The sequence below is a fragment of the Rhinoderma darwinii genome, chromosome 3 (genome assembly GCF_050947455.1).
Source record: "Rhinoderma darwinii isolate aRhiDar2 chromosome 3, aRhiDar2.hap1, whole genome shotgun sequence".
Taxonomy (NCBI): Eukaryota; Metazoa; Chordata; class Amphibia; order Anura; family Rhinodermatidae; genus Rhinoderma; species Rhinoderma darwinii.
Genome location: NC_134689.1, coordinates 318,924,447 through 318,934,564, shown reverse-complemented (window position 1 = coordinate 318,934,564; position 10,118 = coordinate 318,924,447). Strand labels below are relative to the sequence as shown.

Genomic DNA, 10,118 nt, shown 5'->3' with positions numbered 1-10,118 from the left:
AAACAAGTCTGTATTATTTTGGATTTGTTTGAATACTGTCAAGGAACAAAGATGTTTGGTGCATGTTTCTAAGGCTCAGTTTACAAGACCGTTATAGGGATCTCTCCTGTCAAAAAAAAAAAAGTGCATCCCAGCCTAGAGAAGAAGGAAATCTTATATTTGGAGGTATGCTACTCCTTCCCTAGACTGCACTCTGTTCCCCTTACTGATGAAACGAGACAGAAGAGAAGTACAGTAAAGGAAATAAGTATTTGATCCCTTGCTGATTTTGTAAGTTTGCCCACTGTCAAAGTCATGAACAGTCTAGAATTTTTAGGCTAGGTTAATTTTACCAGTGAGAGATAGAATATATTTAAAAAAAAAAACAGAAAATCACAGTCAAAATTATATATATTTATTTGCATTGTGCACAGAGAAATAAGTATTTGATCCCCTACCAACCATTAAGAGTTCAGCCTCCTCCAGACCAGTTACACGCTCCAAATCAACTTGGTGCCTGCATTAAAGACAGCTGTCTTAAATGGTCACCTGTATAAAAGACTCCTGTCCACAGACTCAATTAATCAGTCTGACTCTAACCTCTACAACATGGGCAAGACCAAAGCGCTTTCTAAGGATGTCAGGAACAAGATCATAGTCCTGCACAAGGCTGGAATGGGCTACAAAACCATAAGACGCTGGGTGAGAAGGACACAACTGTTGGTGCAATAGTAAGAAAATGGAAGACATACAAAATCACTGTCAATCGACATCGATCTGGGGCTCCATGCAAAATCTCACCTCGTGGGGTATCCTTGATCCTGAGGAAGGTGAGAGCTCAGCCGAAAACTACACGGGGGGAACTTGTTAATCTCAAGGCAGCTGGGACCACAGTCACCAAGAAAACCGTTGGTAACACATTACGCCGTAATGGATTAAAATCCTGCAGTGCCCGCAAGGTCCCCCTTCTCAAGAAGGCACATGTAAAGGCCCGTCTGAAGTTTTCAAATGAACAACTGAATGATTCTGAGATGATTGGGAGAAGGTGCTGTGGTCAGATGAGACTAAAATCGAGCTCTTTGGCATTAATTCAACTCTCCGTGTTTGGAGGAAGAGAAATGCTGCCTATGACACAAAGAACACCATCCCCACTGTCAAGCATGGAGGTGAAAACATTGTTTTGGGGGTGTTTCTCTGCTAAGGGCACAGGACTACTTCACCGCATCATGGAGCCATGTACCGTCAAATCCTGAGTGACAACCTCCTTCCCTCCACCAGGACATTAAAAATGGCTTGTGGCTGGGTCTTCCAGCACGACAATGACCCGAAACATACGGTCAAGGCAACAAAGGAGTGGCTCAAAAAGAAGCACATTAAGGTCATGGAGTGGCCTAGCCAGTCTCCAAACCTTAAAGGCAATGTGTTGCCAGAAAAACATGTTTGTTTTTTTTTTAATTAAACATTTAGTGTGTAGGTGATTAAACATTGTTCAAATTTTTTTTATTTTTTTCACGAGTCAGGAAATATTATAAATTTATTCTAATTTATAATATTTCCCATTGCTGGTCACTAGATGGAGCTATTCCCAAAATTGCAGCATTGCATGTGGTAAAGCAACCACATTGCTTTATGCTGCAAAATTGGGTAAAAAGCCCTCGCTCTAGTGAGCTCTCAGCATCCCCCCCCTCCTTTATCCTGGCTAGTGCCGGGATAAACGAGGGGTTTGAACGGTCTAACCTCCTACACTGTGTGTCGCCATTTTTTGAGCTAACACACAGTGTAGTAGGTTTACATACAGTAGTAAACACACACAAACACGAACATACATATAAATCTCTTACCTGCTCCTGCCGCCGCGGCTCCCTCCGGCCCGTCCGCTCCGTCTGCTGCCGCTGGTCCAAGTGCACAAGTCCGGAAGCCGCGACCGGAAGTAGTAATCTTACTGTCCGGGCGCGACTTCCGGTCCACACGAAAATGGCGCCGGACGGCGCGCATTTCAAATTGGACTGTGTGGGAGCGGCGCATGCGCAGTTCCCACACAGACGGCGTACATTGAAGTGGATGGGACGGGAGCCGTTCGCAGTCCCTATGGGACTGTGGCTGCCGTATTCCATGTCTGTATGTGTCGTTAATCGACACATACAGAAATGGAAAAAAAAATGGCAGCCCCCATAGGGAAGAAAAAGTGTAAAAATAAGAAAAAGTAAAACACAAACACACAAATAAATATAAACATTTTTAATAAAGCACTAACATCGTTAACATATTTTAAAAAAAATTGTGATGACACTGTTCCTTTAATCCCATCGAAAACTTATGGAGGGAGCTGAAGATCTGAGTTGCCAAGCGACAGCCTCGAAATCTTAATGATTTACAGATGATCTGCAAAGAGGAGTGGGACAAAATTCCATCTAACTTGTGTGCAAACCTCATCATCAACTACAAAAAAGTCTGACTGCTGTGCTTGCCAACAAGGGTTTTGCCACCAAGTATTAAGTCTTGTTTTCCAAAGGGATCAAATACTTATTTCTCTGTGCACAATGCAAATAAATATATATAATTTTGACTATGTGATTTTCTGTTTTTTTTTAAAATATAATCTATCTCTCACTGGTAAAATTAACCTAGCCTAAAAATTCTAGACTGTTCATGTCTTTGACAGTGGGCCAACGTACAAAATCGGCAAGGGATCAAATACTTATTTCCTTCACTGTATGAACCCTAGTAGAATGTCCAGAAATCCAGAAAAAAAAAAGAGCTGCTCTACTCTGAATGGTCCCCAGTTATAAGTGGTGTACCCCAGGGTTCACTGCTGGGACCACTATTATTCAACTTATTTATTAACCCCTTAAGGACGCAGCCTAGTTTTGGCCTTAAGGCTCAGAGCCCATTTTTCAAATCTGACATATTTCACTTTATGTGGTAATAACGTCGGAATGCTTAAACCTACCCAAGCGATTCTGAGATTGTTTTCTCGTGACACATTGGGCTTCATGTTCGTGGTAAAATTTGGTCGATCTATTCAGTGTTTATTGGTGAAAAATTGCAAAATTTAGAGAAAATTTTGAAAAAATTGCATTTTTCAGAATTTAAATGCATCTGCTTGTAAAACAGACGGTTATACCACCCAAAATAGTTACTAGTTCACATTTCCCATATGTCTACTTTAGATTGGCATCGTTTTTTGAACATTCTTTTATTTTTCTTGGACGTTACAAGGCTTAGAACATAAACAGCAATTTCTCATATTTTTAAGAAAATTTCAAAAGCCTTTTTTTTAAGGTACCTCTTGAGTTCTGAAGTGGCTTTGTGGGGCCTATGTATTAGAAACCCTGATAAAACACCCCATTTTAAAAACTAGACCCCTCAAAGTATTCAAAACAGCAGTTAGAAAGTTTATTAACCCTTCAGGCATTTCACAGGAATTAAAGCAAAGTGGAGGTGAAATTTGCAAATTTCATTTTTCTTGCTGAATTTCAATTTTATTCATTTTTTTTTCTGTAACACAGAAGGTTTTACCAGAGAAACACTGCTAAATATGTATTGTCCAGATTCTGCAGTTTTTAGAAATGTCCACATGTGGCCCTACTGCGCTCGTGGACTAAAAGACAAGCCCTAGAAGCAAAGAAGCACCTAGTGCATTTTGAGTCCTCTTTTTTATTAGAATATATTTTAGGCAGCATGCCAGGTTTGAAGAGGTGTTGAGGTGTCAAAACAGTAGGAATCCCCCAATAGTGACCCCATTTTGTAAACTACACCCCTCAAGGAATTCATTTAGGGTTGTTGTTACCATTTTGACCGCACATTTTTTTCACAGCACGTATTTGAATTGGGCTCTGAAATGAAAAAAATGACATTTTTTCCAATAAAATGTCATTTGTGATCAAAATTTCTTATTTTCACAGGGAACAAAATACCCCATTTTGTTGCCCAATTTGTCCTTAGTGTGGCAGTACCCCATTTGTGGTGATAAACTGCCGTTTGGGCCCATGGGAGGGCTCAGAAGGAAAGGAGCGCTATATGTTTGTTGGAGTCCAGATTTTGTTGGATTGGTTTTCGGGTGCCATGTCGCATTTGCAGAGCCTCAGAGGTATCAAAGCAATGGAAACCCACCAAAAGTGACCCCATTTTGGAAACTACACCCCTCAAGGAATTCATTTATGGTTGTTGTTAGCATTTTGACCGCACAGTTTTTTCACAGCACCTATTTCAATTGGGCTGTGACATTAAAAAAATGTCATTTTTTCCAATAAGATGTAATTTTTTACCAAAATTTCTTATTTTCACAGGGAACAAAATACTCAATTTTGTTGCCCAATTTCTCCTGAGTGCATCAATACCCCATTTGTGGCAATAAACTGCCGTTTGGGCCCATGGGAGGCCTCAGAAGGGAAGGAGCGCTGTGTGTTCTTTGGAGTACAGATTTTGCTGGTTTGGTTTTCGTGTGCCATGTCGCATTTGCAGAGCCCCAGAGGTATCAAAGCAATGGAAACCCACCAGAAGTGACCCCATTTTGGAAACTACACCCCTCAAGGAATTCATTTATGGGTAATGTGACCATTTAGACCCCATAGTTTCTTCACAGAACTTATTTGAATTGGGCTGGGAATGAAAACAAAATTATTTTTGTCAAATAATATGTAGTTTTGGCTGAAAATTTCTTATTTTCACAAGAAACAAAATACCCCATTCTGTTGCGCAATTTGTTCCGAGTGCCGCAATACCCCATTTGTTGTGATAAACTGCCGTTTGGGCCCATGGGAGGGCTCAGAAGGAAAGGACCACCATTTGGCCTACTCGGGATTTTCTAGTGCGAAGTCATGTATGCAGAAGCCCCTGAGGTACCAGTACAGTTGAAACCCGCAAGAAGTGACCCCGTTTTAAAAACTACACCCTTAAGGCATTCATTTCGAGGTGTAGTGACCATTTTGACCGGAGACCTACACCCCATAAACTGTAATGTGGGTTCTCCCGGGTATGGCAATACCCTACATGTGGCTGTTATCAGCTGCCTGGACACACAGCAGGGCCCAGAGGGGAAAGACGAGGGGGGATAAGCTGTGCGGAGTGCATCAGGGTAAGTAAAATTGGGGTAAATTATAAACCAAGGGATGTATGATAAATTTTAAAACCCTTTCATACAGAGCTCTGGTTATTCGGGACACGTGTCACATTGATATATTGTGTCCTCCCTTATCCCCCTCTTATAGCAGACTTTGCACCTCTTTTGACTTTTTCCCTTCTTGCCAGTTTGGGGAACTTCCCCTGGAAAGTGTTGCCCTGGTACGATGCGTGTGGGCTCGCTTCCAGAAGTACTGGGTGCCCCCCCTTCTTAGTCCCTAAAGATTAGGTTCTTGATAATCACCTCTTGAAATTCCAGGAAAGTTCCCGTCTGGCCTGCACATCGACGTAGCATGTACGCATTGTACAAAGCCATCTATATGATGTTCCCGGCCAGCTTCTTATACCACACCGCATGGCGCTGTAGGGCTTCAGGGCTTGATCTTACAAGTCCATCACTCCCATGTACCTATTGTAGTCCAGGATGCAGTCTGGTTTGGGGGTGGCCTTTCCTTCATATATCCTAAACCTGTAGGTATACCCTGATGCACTCTCACAGCTTATACATCTTCACGCCATACCTTGCCCTCTTACCCGGCAGGTACTCGCGGAATTGAACCCTCCCTTTAAAATGTACCAGGGACTCATCAATAGAAATACACTTCTCGGGGGTGTATGCTTGGGAAAACCGGGCACTGGAACGGTCTAATAGGGGTCTCCGTTTATACAAACGGTCAAAACTGGGGTCATCTCGGGGTGGACACGGCTCATTATCAGTATAATGTAAGAAGCGAAGTATTGCCTCATTTATTTATTTTTTTAGGTTCCAGTTCAGTTCTGAAGTTGCTTTGAGGGGCCCATATATTAGAAACCCCTATCAAATACCCCATTTTAGAAACTAGACCCCTCAAAGTATTCACAACAGCATTTAGAAAGTTTATGAACCCTTTAGGTGTTTCACAAAAATTTAGAGCAAAGTAGAGGTGAAATTTACATTTTTTTTTTGTCAGAAAATCCTCTTTATACCATTTTTTTTATAACACAAAAGGATTTATCAGAGAAACGCAACTTAATACGTATTGCCCAGATTCTGCAGTTTAGAGAAATATCCCACATGTGGCCCTTGGGCGGTAATGGACTGAAGCACCGGCCTCCGAAGCAAAGGAGCACCCAGTGGATTTTGAGGCCTCTTTTTTATTAGGCACCATGTCCGGTTTGAAGAGGTCTTGTGGTGCCAAAACATTGGGAACCCCCCAAAAGTTACCCCAATTTGGAAACTAGACCCCTTGAGGAATCCATTGTAGTTTTTTTGGGGTGCATGCGGCTTTTTGATCAGTTTTTATTCTATTTTTAGGTGGCGTGGTGACTAAAAAACAGCAATTCTACTATTGTTTTTTTTTCGTTTTTTTTTACAGCGTTCACCGTGCGCTATAAATGACATATTCACTTTATTCTGCGTGGCGATACGATTACGGCGATACCAGATGTTTATAGTTTTTTTTTATGTCTTATGGCGTTTGCACAATAAAATACGTTTTGTAAACAATCATTCACTTTTTGTGTTACCTTATTATAAGAGCCATAACGTTTTTATTTTTCAATCAATAAAGCCGTGCGAGGACTTATTTTTTGCGTAACGAACTGTAGTTTTGATCAGTACCATTTTTAGGTACATGCGACTTTTTGATCTCTTTTTATTCCATTTTTTGGGAGGTGAAGTGACCAAAGAATTGTGATTGTGGTTCGGTTTATTATTATTTTATTTTACGGCGTTCACCGTGCGGGATAAATAATGAAATAATTTTGTAGTTCAGGCCGTTACGGACGCGGCGATACCAATTATGTATAGTTTATTTGTTTGTTTATATATTTTTATTAATAATAAAGGACTGATAAGGGAAAAGGGGGGATTTTTACTTTTATTACTTTTTAAATCTTTTATTTTCTAATTTTTACACATCTTTTTTTTTCACTTTATTACTTTGTCCCACTAGGGGACATGAGGGCAGGAGGCTCTGATCGCTATTCTAATACACTGCACTACATGCGTAGTGCAGTGTATTAGAACTGTCAGCTACTCACTGACAGCAAGCATAGTGGGTCCTGACGTTGTCAGGACCCACTAGGCTTCCGTCTATGGCATAGCCGGACGCCATTGTTTGGTGTCCGGTTGCCATAGTCACCATCGCCGGCCGCTATCGCGTAGCAGGCCGGCGATGGCAGCTTAACCCCTAAAAAGCCGCGATCTCTATAGAACGCGGCTTTTAAGGGGTTAATCAGCGGGGACACAGCGATCGGTCCCCGCTGTAGGAGCTGTGACAGCTGCTGAACAAGACAGCAGCGTCACAGCTCCTGTATGTGTCGGGAGGACGGCCGAAACGGCCGTTACTCCCGAGACGTACTATTACGGCATGGAGCGCGAACGATACAGCTGCCATGACGTAATAGTACGTCAAGGAGCGGGAAGGGGTTAATGATATAGAGGATGGGATTAATAGCACTATTTCTATTTTTGCAGATGACACCAAGCTATGCAATATAGTTCAGACTATGGAAGATGTTTGTGAATTGCAGGCAGATTTAAACAAACTAAGTGTTTGGGCGTCCACTTGGCAAATGAAGTCTAATGTAGATAAATGTAAAGTTATGCACCTGGGTACGAACAACCTGCATGCATCATATGTCCTAGGGGGAGCTACACTGGGGGAGTCACTTGATGAGAAGGATCTGGGTGTAATTGTAAATCATAAACTAAATAACAGCATGCAGTGTCAATCAGCTGCTTCATAGGCCAGCAAAATATTGTCGTGTATCAAAAGAGGCATGGACTCGCGGGACAGGGATGTAATATTGTCACTTTACAAAGCATTAGTGAGGCCTCATCTAGAATATGCAGTCCAGTTCTGGGCTCCAGTTCATAGAAAGGATGCCCTGGAGTTGTAAAAAATACAAAGAAGAGTAACAAAGCTAATAAGGGTCATGGAGAATCTAAGTTATGAGGAAAGATTAAAAGAACTAAACCTATTTAGCCTTGAGAAAAGACGACTAAGGGGGGACATGATTAACTTATATAAATATATGAATGGCACATACAAAAAATATGGTGAAATCCTGTTCCATGTAAAACCCCCTAAAAAAAACAAGGGGGCACTCCCTCCGTCTGGAAAAAAAAAAGGGTTCAACCTGCAGAGGCGACAAGCCTTCTTTACTGTGAGAACGGTGAATTTATGGAATAGCCTACCGCAGGAGCTGGTCACAGCAGGGACAGTAGATGGCTTTAAAAAATGCTTAGATAATTTCCTAGAACAAAAAAATATGAGCTCCTATGTGTAGAAATTTTTTACTTCCCCTTTCCCATCCCTTGGTTGAACTTGATGGACATGTGTCTTTTTTCAACCGTACAAACTATGTATGTATAGTACAAAACTCTACGTTTGTCCTCAGATCTAATAAGTCAAAGGAAGAATACTATAAAGCAGGGGTCTCAAGCACGCGGCCCGCGGGCCGCATGCTGCCCCTGGGGCTGTCATCTGCGGCCCGCAAGACACAGAGCCGCTAGTATCGGCTCTGCTCCGAGACTCTGGAATTCCCTGACATCGCTGTCCACATATGAACAGCGATGTCTGGGGCTTCCCCAGAGCCGGAGTCCCGAGCAGAGCGCTGGTGTCGGCTCTGCTCCGGGACTCTGTGGAATTCCCTGACATCGCTGCCCATATATGGACAGTGTGTCAGGGTCTTGTACAGAGCGGAGCAGAGCGCTGGTGTCGGCTCTGCTCCTGGACTCTGTGGAATTCCCTGACATCGCTGTCCACATATGAACAGCGATGTCTGGGGCTTCCCCAGAGCCGGAGTCCCGAGCAGAGCGCTGGTGTCGGCTCTGCTCCAGGACTCTGTGGAATTCCCTGACATCGCTGCCCATATGTGGACAGTGTGTCAGGGTCTTCCCCATAGCGGAGTCCTGGGCAGAGCGCTAGTATAGGCTCTGCTCCGGGACGCTGAAGAATTCCCTGACATATCTGCCCATATATGGACAGTGTGTCAGGGTCTTCCCCAGAGCGGAGTCCCGGGCAGAGCGCTATAATCAGCTCTGCTCCGGGACTCTGGGGAAGCCTCTGACATCGCTGTCCATACATCGACAATGATGTCAGGGGCTTCCCCAGAGCAGGAGTCCCAGTGATGTCAGGAGCACAGCTGGAGTCCCAGGAAGAGCCTACTAGCGCTCTGCCTGGGACTCCAGCTCTGGGCAAGCCCCTGACATCACTGGGGCAGCCTCTACAGAGGGCACTGGGGCAGCCTCTACAGAGGGCACTGTGGCAGCCTCTACAGAGGGCACTGTGGCAGCCTCTACAGAGGGCACTGTGGCAGCCTCTACAGAGGGCACTGTGGCAGCCTCTACAGAGGGCACTGTGGCAGCCTCTACAGAGGGCACTGTGGCAGCCTCTACAGAGGGCACTGTGGCGTTATCTACAAGTGGGTGTGTGACAGTATCTGAAGAGGACACTGGCATTATCTAGGGGTGTGTTGCATTATCTACAGAGGGCACTGTGGCCTTATCTACAGAGGGCACTGTGGCCTTATCTACAGAGGGCACTGTGGCCTTATCTACAGAGGGCACTGTGGCCTTATCTAGGGGTGTGTTGCATTATCCACAGAGGGCACTGCGGCACTATCTAAAAAGGGTGCTAACTGAGCCGCCGGACTGCATTTGGCGACACTTAACCCCTTAGTGACCAGCCCATTTTAGGCCCTAATGACCAAGCTATTTTATTCGTTTTTCTATAGTCACATTCAAAGAGCTATAACGTTTTTATTTTTTCGTCTACATAGCTGTATGAGGACTTGTTTTTTGCGGGATTAGTTGTGCTTTTTAATAGCACCATTTTTGGGTACATATAATTTTTATATTCACTTTTATTAACCTTTTTGAGGGGGGGATTATAAAAAAAAACTGAAATTTCGCCATTGTTCTATGCGTTTTCAAATTGACGCCGTTCACTGTGCGGTGTAAATAACATGTTACCTTTATTCTACGGGTCGGTACGATTACGGCGATACCACATATGTAGAGATTTTTTTTA

The 10,118-nt window shown here is 43.4% G+C and overlaps 1 protein-coding gene across 1 annotated transcript in view; it reads left to right on the top strand.

Moving 5' to 3' along the window:
* LOC142749783 (protein FAM169B-like) overlaps positions 1–10,118 on the top strand; it is a 101,088-nt gene that overhangs the window by 27,974 nt on the left and 62,996 nt on the right. The window lies entirely within an intron of this gene.